The sequence below is a fragment of the Dama dama genome, chromosome 18, assembly GCF_033118175.1.
Source record: "Dama dama isolate Ldn47 chromosome 18, ASM3311817v1, whole genome shotgun sequence".
NCBI classification, from domain to species: domain Eukaryota; kingdom Metazoa; phylum Chordata; class Mammalia; order Artiodactyla; family Cervidae; genus Dama; species Dama dama.
Window position 1 is genome coordinate 44,839,460 of NC_083698.1, and position 10,802 is coordinate 44,850,261.

General features: G+C 43.6%; 1 non-coding gene across 1 annotated transcript; it reads right to left on the bottom strand.

The window, feature by feature from the left end:
- Positions 1-9,318: 9,318 nt before the first annotated feature.
- On the bottom strand, positions 9,319-9,423 carry LOC133073163 (U6 spliceosomal RNA). The gene has a single exon (XR_009696872.1). It is a non-coding gene; the product is annotated as a U6 spliceosomal RNA (small nuclear RNA).
- Between the last annotated feature and the right edge of the window lie 1,379 nt (positions 9,424-10,802).

Consider the following 10,802-nt stretch of genomic DNA (forward strand, 5'->3'; position numbering starts at 1 on the left):
CCATCTCATCCTCTGTTGTCCCCTTATCCTCCTGCCCTCAATCCCTCCCAGCATCAGGGTCTTTTCCAGTGAGTCAACTCTTCCCATGAGGTGGCCAAAGTATTGGAGTTTCAGCTTCAGCATCAGTCCTTCCAATGAACACCCAGGACTGATCTCCTTTAGGATGGACTGGTTAGATCTCCTTGCAGTCCAAGACCTCTCAAGAGTCTTCTCCAACACCGCAGTTCAAAAGCATCAATTCTTCAGCACTCAGCTTTCTTCACAGTCCAACTCTCACATCCATACATGACCACTCGAAAAACCATAACCTTGACTAGACAGACCTTGGTTGGCAAAGTAATGTCTCTGCTTTTAAATATGCTATCTAGGTTGGTCATAACTTTCCTTCCAAGGATTAAGCGTCTTTTAATTTCATGGCTGCAATCACCATCTGCAATGATTTTGGAGCCCCAAAATATAAAGTCTGACACTGTTTCCCCATCTATTTCCCATGAGGTGATGGGACCAGGTGCCATGATCTTAGTTTTCTGAATGTTGAGCTTTAAGCCAACTTTTTCACTCTCCTCTTTCACTTTCATCAAGAGGCTTTTTAGTTCCTCTTCACTTTCTGCCATAAGGATGGTGTCATTTGCATATCTGAGGTTATTGATATTTCTCCTGGCAATCTTGATTCCAGCTTGTGCTTCTTCCAGCCCAATGTTTCTCATGATGTATTCTGCATATAAGTTAAATAAGCAGGGTTACAGTATACAGCCTTGACGTACTCCTTTTCCTATTTGGAACCAGTCTGTTGTTCCATGTCCAGTTCTAACCACTGCTTCCTGACCTGCATATAGGTTTCTCAAGAGGCAGGTCAGGTGGTCTGATATGCCCATCTCTTTCAGAATTTTCCACAGTTTATTGTGATCCACACAGTCAAAGGCTTTGGCATAGTCAATAAAGCAGAAATAGATGTCTTTCTGGAACTCTCTTGCTTTTTTGATGATCCAGCGGATATTGGCAATTTGATCTCTGGTTCCTCTGCCTCTCCTAAAACCAGCTTGAACATCTGGAAGTTCTCGGTTCACATATTGCTGAAGGCTGGCTTGGAGAATTTTGAGCATTACTTTACTAGCGTGTGAGATGAGTGCAATTGTGCGGTAGTTTGAGTATTCTTTGGGATTGCCTTTCTTTGGAATTGGAATGAAAACTGACCTTTGTGACCAATATCACGAACCTCTGTCCACAGTTCATCAGGCACTCTAGCAGATCTAGTCCCTTAAATCTATTTCTCACTTCCACTGTATAGTCATAAGGGATTTGATTTAGGTCTTACCTGAATGGTCTAGTGGTTTTCCCTGCTTTATTCAATTTAAGACTGAATTTGGCAATAAGGAGTTCATGATCTGAGCCACAGTCACCTCCCAGTCTTTTTTTTTTTTTTTTTTGCTGACTGTATAGAGCTTCTCCATCTTTGGCTGTAAAGAATATAATCAATCTGATTTCGGTGTTGACCATCTGGTGATGTCCATGTGTGGAGTCTTCTCTTGTGCTGTTGGAAGAGGCTGTTTGCTATGACCAGTGAGTTTTCTTGGCAAATCTCTACTAGCCTTTGCCCTGCTTCATTCCGTACTCTAAGGCCAAATTTGCCTGTTACTCCAGGTGTTTCTTGACTTCTTACTTTTGCATTTCAGTCCCCTATAATGAAAAGGACATCTTTTTTTGGGTGTTAGTTCCCTCCACTGCTAGAGGGCTGCCAAGATGCTGCGTATCATCTTGGGGGCTGTGGGAATCTTTGCTGAAATGTTTAAATTTCCCCAGAGGAAATTTTTAAAATTCAAGAGTTGAGGTGGCAATTGGGAAAGAAACTGAAATGGTTTGTTTCCACTAGTCCTGACAGTTTCCAACTCTGACAGCACCTCCCTACCCCTTCCTCTTTGGTTTCAGCCATTTCAAGTAGGAAAGAGAAAAGAGAATCAGTAAGAGCTGATAAAGGAGGGGAAGCAAAAAGGAAGGCAGAACAAGAGAGATTATTATGTTCTGAAACTTTGAAATTGTTTCTATACACTAACGTGGCTGAATTTGAACCTAAATAAAGTCCACCCCTGTCACATTTTGGCAACTCTCATAATCTGTAAGGTACCAGCCTGAGTCATTGCGTGTGCGCCTGCGTTCTCAGTCACTCAGTCATGACTCTTTGCAGCCCCATGGACTTGGCCTGCCAGCCTCCTCTGTCCATGGGAATACTGGAGTGGGTTGCCATTTCCTCCTCCAGAGGATCGTGCGGTGCAGGGATCAAACCCGTGTCTCCTGCATTGGCGGCCCACAGAGGCTAAGAAATTTCCCAGGAGAGAAACGTCCTTAGGGCAGCGTGCTGCAAACGAGCTAGGCCTGGTGAGACCGCGCACAATCAGTGCAGAGTGCGGGCCACCTGGAGCTGAGCCGCGGAAGCCTTCTGCCCCCTGCCTCGCCCTGGGCCCCCGCCCCTCGCCTTCTGTCCAGCCCCTTGCCCTCCGCCCGGCCCCCAGCCACGCACAGCGTCTGAGTTTAATTTGGAGATCGAGAGACTCGGCAATAAAACGGCTGAAGTTGCTCTTTGAAAGGCGTCCAAACCCTGGATGATAGGAATGCTGTTTTGGTCAGCCCTGATGTACTGCAACCCAAAGATAAAGGTCGGTGCTCCCACTTCCCTGGGTGGACGCCTGTGGCTTCTCACGTCGTATTTGAGCACTTCGAAGACTCTAGTGGCAGCGCTCACTCCTCTACGGCCCCTGGAGGCCGCAGCAAGGCCATTCCCACAGCTTAGTAGGAGCGAAGGGCTTGACAGAGGGTTTTCCTGGAGAGACTCACGGCCAAAATACAGCAGTGGACACTCCATTTCCTGACGGCATCTGCAGTGTGCATGCAAGAGGACTGTGGTTAAGGTAGGACCACATCTGATTCTGTTGTTTTTGCGTTTGTTTATGCCTGCACGTTCTCTTTTGGGAATTGCTACTTTCCCTTGCATCATGAGGTTCCAGGGGGGCTATTAATTAGGGGGCTTGACTTTCTAGCCACAGAGGTGGTCACTGTTGGGAGACAGGGTCCTCCCTGGTCTTCTTGGGCTCACACCCTGGGCTGTGTGTGCCCAGAATGCAAAAATCTGGCCAGTCTATTACTTCAGCCATTTCTCAGGGTTGTTTATGTAGTTGTTAACATTGGGAGTCAAGATATTGTCTCCTAGTAGACAAAGAGCAGACTTGCTTGCTATAAAAGCAGTGGTTCCCCAGGCTTAGTGATAGGTACACCCGACTGCATGCATGGTGTTCTTCTAGGTTAGGCCATCTTGGCTGGTCTGATGAGACTGGGGGAGGCCTGATGCAGCCATGATGCTGATGGTCTGCTGCCTGCTGCAGCTGTTTGAGGTTTCTTGTCTCTGTTCCCTCTCTTCTGGCAACATGAAACAAATAGCAACATTCTTACCTAACTTTTAAAGTAGGGTAAAATCTAATCAGAGAGGGTGGTCTTTTGATTTTCAGAAACAGACCCAGACAAGGCTTCTCTGAGGTCCTTTTTAGGGACTGATGTAGATTTGGGAGAGAAAATATCATGCACTTTCCTGAATTTGCAACTTGTGTAGATGATCTGGCAGCTATAAAGGTCAGAGTTTGATTCATACTTTATAAATGCAGTTGCTGTGCCTGTTTTGCAGATCTTTCCCCATTAAGGCTTTGGTGTGGTCAGGTTGTATGTAGGAAGAATGCTTATTCAAATGCTAACCTGCTGTGCACACACCGTCCCCCACCACCTCACCCCCATTTCCACCTGTATGCAATGAAAACCACTATCCACCCCTTGATTTTTTTTTGTTTTTTCCTATTATCAAGGGATGCTGACCAAAGTGTAAAAGTGAATGCCACAGCAGAGCTAACAGTTTTGTTACCTGGGGCCTGCACATGCTATGGTACATATCCACAGGCTCTGAAACTGCCATGCCATTGAACTTGGCACCTGCGTCTGAGGGGACACCTGCCACATTCCCCTCTCCCCATACTCCCAACTTAAGAATGAATCTTCTGAGCCTGTCTGATGGATTGCCTAGATTTTGCCAGTAAATGAACCTCTGAATATTTAATTTCCAGCAGTCAGTGTGAGTTTGGGCTGATGGTCCTTTTAATTTCAGGATTTAGGTTCTAGGCGTCATATAATGCAGATTTCATTACTGTATGAAAAACTCCTGAGGTTCATTGGAGATGTCTTGATTACCTTGGTGAGTCTGGTAGGTACAGCTATAAAACCCAATTTTGTTAGTGGGGTGTCTTTCAATAAACTGTCTGGGGGTGAGTGCATCCTGTTACTCTTCATCTGCTCAGTAGGATAACTGTTTGTACCTTACACAAAGGCATCATATATCCTATTGCTGGCCCTGGTTTGGGGCCATGAAGAAAGTCTAGAAGATAGTAGTGGTATCCCCTCCTCCCCCAATCATTGACTCTACACCAACCACCACTTACCTGAAGATTGACTGTTAAATAAAAGAAAGTGAAAACCTCACCTGGTTCTGTTGGGCTCTGTTACTCACAGCTGAATGAAATTCTGTAATAATGAATGATTAAGGAAAACCTCCAAGGGCACAGAAATGGAGAAGCTTTCCTTCTGGGAGCATGGATGATGTGCCTGGCCTGGGCTGGAGGTCCGGATCTGTTATCCAGCTCTGTGCCCCTGTCACTGTACCCCCGGTGCCCAGTGTCCAGGCAGGACTACCTTGCTCTGAGCACCCCACCCTCTGCCATGTGGTGATGTCTTCTATGTTCTGCTTGGGCTTCAGGTCCTGGGTGTAACAAATATGGGAGATTTTCATTCTCTCTTACAGAGTGTACAGACTGGAGGAATGAGAATTACCTCTCTGGTAGGATGGGCACAATTCTGAAAGAAAAAATTTAGCTTATTTCCTGGACACCAAAGCTCAAAGTCTGGTGACAGCTAACCATTCCCTCTTCAGCAAGGTCAGTGGAAAGGCTTTCCGTGGAGGAGCCCAGAGACCTATGGTTTCATTTCAGATGCCATTTTCCCCCAGGTAAACATGGTTCAGAGGAGTCCTGCCCAATAACACTGAGGGATGTGGGGCCAGGTTTTAATTTTTCTACAGATAGTTTTTGCCATTTATTTTAAATCTCTTCATTGTGAGCTATAGCAGTCATAGAGAAAAGTATATAGAACATAATACACAATTTAATTTTTCTGCAAAGTAAATGTATCAGGTCAAGAAGTAAAACACTGCTATCCCCACCCCGCCCCAATCCCTTCTATATATCCCTTCTCCGCTGCAGTTCCCCCTTTCAGAGATCATTGCTGTCCCAACTTTTGTGGTCAGTCACGTCTTTGCTTTCCTTTAAAATTTGACTATGTAAATAGACGTCCATGGACAATGTTGTTTGCGTTTTTTCTGTCAGAGTCTCTACGTGTGCAGAAGTGGACCCATGCAGCATGTGTTCTTTGTGTCTGGCTGCTTTTATCAACACTGTGTGTGTGCGGGTCTGGCACATTGTTGCACACAGCTGTAGTTAATTGTCACTCTAGTATAGTATTTGGGCAGTCAACAGGTGTTTGCACATCCACCTGTCTTCTTACCTGTTTGGGGATTTTATCACTACATCAGCTCTGAGCATTCTCATCTGTGTCTCCGTGTATTCAAGTACACACATTTAAGAAGGCTGGATACCTTGAGGTAGAATGACCAAGTCATAGGTTAATGTTCCTTTAAATTTACTGGATGATGACAAGGTGATTCTGTTGATTTATACTCCCATCAGCTGTGTGTGGGAGGTCTCAGCACCTCACGTTCTCGCCAATACTTGGTAATGCTAGTCTTTGCAAGTTTAGTTTTTATTTTGGTGTGCATTGGTATATAACTGTATGTGGACATGAGATTTTTTCTAGCCTAAACTTATTATCAGATTAACTCAATGTTTATTACAAATTTCAAATGTACAAGGAATAATATACACAGAACACCCACATACCTACCATTAAGTCAGTAATTATTTTGGCATATTTATTCTTTACCTATTTTGTGTATGTGAATAATATAAAAATTATGATAACACTCACTCTTAAATATGACAGTCTTAAGAAGATGGATATTTTACTGTTTAAACACAATAACCAAGAGAAGTAACAATAATTACATAGTATCATACAATATTTAGTCCATATTGAAATGTCCTCAATTGACCCAAAAATGTTTTTTATATCTCATTAAAAAGAATAAGGATCCATTCAAATACTTTGCACCTGGTTAGTATATATTTAGTCTCTTTTGTTTTGATGACACTAACCAGGCCAGTTGTCTTGAAGAAACATCACATTCTGCATTTGTCTGATGTTCCCTCTTGGTGTCTCATCTCTTCTTCTCTCATACTTTTTGTAAATTGGAAGTTAGGTGTAAAGGCTTGATTAAACTAGTCTAATTGTGGTTTTAATTCACCTCTGTTGGATTTCCAGTAAGACTGAACACCTTTCCATATATTTGTTGGCCATTTAGATTTCTTCTCTGGTGATGTGCCTATTCAATTCTCTGGTCTATTTTTCTACTCTGGTGTTTCTCTTTTTCTTACTGAAATGTGGGAGTGCCTTATTGTTGGTATGAGATGTATCAACTGAAAAAAAAATACACAACCAAAGAGTTGAGAATTATCTTTTATTGGGTGGAAAAACTGAGGACTTCTTTAGGCCAGAAGGCAATGTCTCAGATAGCTCTGAGGGACTGTTTCAAAGAGGTAAGGGAGGAATCAGGATATTTAGGGGTGTTTGCAAGAAAAACCAGGTAGTCAGAACATCAAAAGATTTCTGTTAATCAAAAATAGACATCTCAAGTTAATGAATTTAGTACTTTTCTGTGTTGGGGAAGATTCAAGAGTCCAGGCTCACTGATACCTTTTTTTTTTTTTTTTTTTTTTAATAAGAACCTTAACTATCTAGGGCCGATATCCTGTGTTTTTTTTTCTCCCATCCTGTATCCCCTAAGGGTGCACCGTTTAGGCAGTGGTAGTGGCTGATGGCTTGATAGCCCTACTGATATGGCAGGTGACATTCTATGTCAACAGTTGAAAATATCTTCTCCCACTTGGTGGTGTGCCTTTTCACTTTTATAAGAATGTCTTTTGGTGAGCTTATGTTCTTATCTGTAATGTCCAGTTTATCAGTATATCTATATATCTATGACCTGTTTAAGGAACTTTTCATAACCTGAGGTCTAAAAGATATTCTTCTAGATTTTCTCCTCAGTTGCCTTTAGTCATTGGATGTGAAGTCCTCTGGGAAATGTTTTTACATGTGGTGTGAGATACAGGAAAGGCTTCATTTCTTCCCTCCAACATCAGGTTTATTAAAAAATGGTCCTGGGCTTCCCCGGTGGCTCAGTGGTAAAGAGTCCACCTGCCAGAGCAGGAGACGCAGGGTTCAATCTGTGATCCAGGAAGACCCCACATGCCGACGGCAACGAACCTCTGTGCCACAGCTATTGAGCCTGCACTCTGGAGCCCAAGAGCTGCAACTCCTGAGCCCACGTGCCACAACTAATGAAGCCTGCATGCCTCAGAGCCTGTGCTCCACAACACGAGAAGCCACTGCATTGAGAAGCTCCACAACTAGAGAAAAACCTGTACAGCAACAAAGACCCAGCATAGCCACAACTAAACAAAATAATAAATGTTAAAACATGGTCCTTCCCCATGAGCTACCTCCATCCTGAGCCAAGAGTCCCTACATGTGTGGCTTGAGAGATCTCCAGTATACACAGTGCTCTATTTTTCTATTCTTGTACCAATATGTTTCTTAGTACCTTTATACTAAACCTTGACATCCAGCTGTTCAAGTTCTTCCTCTGTATTACTTCAGGAATGCCTTGGCTCAGATTTTGACACTTTATACAAGCCTCACACCTGAACTTCCCTTTTGGAATAAGGATCGTGGGGTTATTAGTCTTTCCTGGGCTATGTGTTCAGAAGTGATTTATCTAAATTCCTAGTTGGTCCTTTCCAAAGAATTTGCTATCCATGGCTTAAATAAAGATCTGGTTTGAGCTCATGCAAGTTCGGTGTTTGGAATCCCCACAGTTGCTAAATTCTACTTCTCAGAGCAGGCTGAAGTATAGAAATTGAATTTGAAATAGCTGGTGAATTTTTAGGACAAGTCATGACCTCTAGAAATGGATAGCTGACAAAGAGGTCATCCTCCTCTGGGGACTGCACCCTGGAGAGAGAACGAGCTCTGAAGTCAGGTTTGGGGGTTCAGTTCTCGGGTATACCAACTACTAGTCATGTGATGTTGGAATGGTTAGTTAATTTACCCATCCTCAATTTGTATGCATGCTAAGTCACTTCAGTCATGTCCAACTCTTGCGATGTTGGAATGGTTAGTTAATTTACCCATCCTCAATTTGTATCCATGCTAAGTCACTTCAGTCATGTCCAACTCTTTGCGACCCTATGGATTGTAGCTTGCCAGCCTGCTCTGTCCATGGGATTCTCCAGGCAAGAATACTGGAGTGGGTTGCCATGCCCTCCTCTAGGGGATCTTCCCGACCCAGGAATCGAACCCACCTGCTTCTCTTGGCAGGCATGTTCTTTACCTCTAGCATCACCTGAGAAGTCCATCCTCGTCAGTAGAATGGGATAATAGTACTACCTACATCATGGGTGTTCGTGAGAGTTACATGAGATAATATATGAAAAGTTCCGGGCGTAGAGTGAGTGCTTGGTAAATGTTAACCATTCTTCTTCTTTTTTTCCTTTTAATATTTATTTATTTTTAATTGATTGATGATTGGTTTACAACATCGGTTTGATTTCTGTGATATATCAACATGAATTAACCATAGGTGTACATAGGTTGCTTCCTTCTCGAGTCTCTCTCCTACCTCCCACCATTTCCACCCCTTAGGTTATTACAGAGCTGCAGTTTGAGTTCCTGAGTTGTACAATGAATTCCCACTGGCTATCTATTTACATCTGATAGCGTGTATACATCCATGCTACTCTCTCCATTCGTCTCACCCTCTCCCGCTTCTCCCCCAGCCTTGTCCATAAGTCCGTTCTCTATGTCTTCATCTCCATTGCAGCTCTGCACACAGATTTGTGAGTACCATCCTTCTAGTATCCATAAATATGTGTTAATATATGATATTTGTTTTTATCTTTATGACTTACTTCACTCTGTATAATGGGCTCTAGGTTCATCCACCTCATTAGAAGTGACTCAAATGCATTCCTTTTAATGACTGAGTAGTATTCCATTGTATATCTGTACCACGACTTCTTTATCCATTCATCTGTCAGTGGACATCTAGGTTGCTTCCATAAAAATATGGAATGTTTCACAAATTTGTGTGTCATCCTTGCACAAGGAGCATGCTAATCTTCTCTGTACTGTTCCAATGTTAGTATATGTGCTGCTGAAGTGAGCCTGCCATTATTCTTGAGAAGAATTCCTCTTCCCTCCCATGGCTTTGAGGCCCACCGGGAAGATGGCAGATGGACATTCCTCCTGGATTTCTAGATGCAGAGGGCTTTCCTCTGCGCAGTCAGCAGCAGGATGGTCTAATATCATCTGACCCTCAGCAGTACAGAGGGGAAAAATGGTTTATATTCTTGGCTGAAAACTAGGGAACGAAAATGAAAGAGCCCCGTGGAACAGAGCAGTATGATATCTGTGGGAGACTGGCTAGCAGTGAGACAGAGACAGAGAGAAAGACAGGGAGGAGTGAATGAGTGTGTGTTTGTGTCTGCATGTATGTATATATGTTTGTATAATGCCCTGGAGCTCACTGGAGGGGGCTGAGGGCCCGGAGGAGAGGAGAGATGTGATCCTGGGCCAGTCCAATGGCTGGGTCGGGGGACGCCCGGGGGCAGCCAGCCTGCCCCTCCCCCAAAGCTTGCCAGAGAAGTGGCTTTGGCTGTCCTGGCTTCGGGGCCATTCCCCGAAGGCTACCACTACCTCGGAAGCCCTTCTAGAAACAGGGAGGTAGCTGTATAGGAGGCACAGTTCTAGGTCCAGTACCTGGACAGAGGCAGCTGCACTTGTTGCACTAAAATGGAAATATGTTTGCGATGCGCTGAGCAGGGGTTCGTTACATAATCACACAAGTACAATGGCACAGTTACACCTCTGCTCTGATCCCATCTAACAGTAAATGCATGTGTGGGCAATTGTCTGTCTCAAAAGGTTCAAGAGGTTATTTCCATGGCATAAAAGTTATCGTCTCTGGTTGGAATTATTTGTGCTTTTTATGTCCCTCTGTTTTCTGCATTTGTATCTGCAGATTTTTCTAGTTGTTTGAGTTTTTATATTACTTTTATAATTAGAATAAAAGGAGAAGGCACATCATTAGGATGTTTCCTTTCACTTGTCAGGAATGGGGGTAGATTAATGGGTTTCTATTAGAATCAGTATTTGGGATCAAGCGTCACTCATATTATACATGTAACAAGTATCATACTTACACACCTGTTACAGGTTTACTTCCACATGTTGGCCTCTGACCAGCTGCTAAATGTGGGCCTCCTTCTAGTTTTAGCGTGAAACCCCGCCCCCCACCTAAACCTTAAAGGTTGTGGCTAAGGTTGTTTGCATGCAATATGGGAAAATAAAGCCGGAAGATTCTGTCTGGATTGGGGAAACACAAGTGGGCATCTTTTATCTAGTTGTCCTCAGTGTCTGGTGGTGATGTTTGTGTAACATCAGTCAGTGTTGCCTTCTGCAGTTTACAGCAGGGGCTGCCCAAGAAAATTAGGGGTTCATTTTTTCTCAAGTAACAGATGGAGGGAAGAGCAGGGCTGGTATGG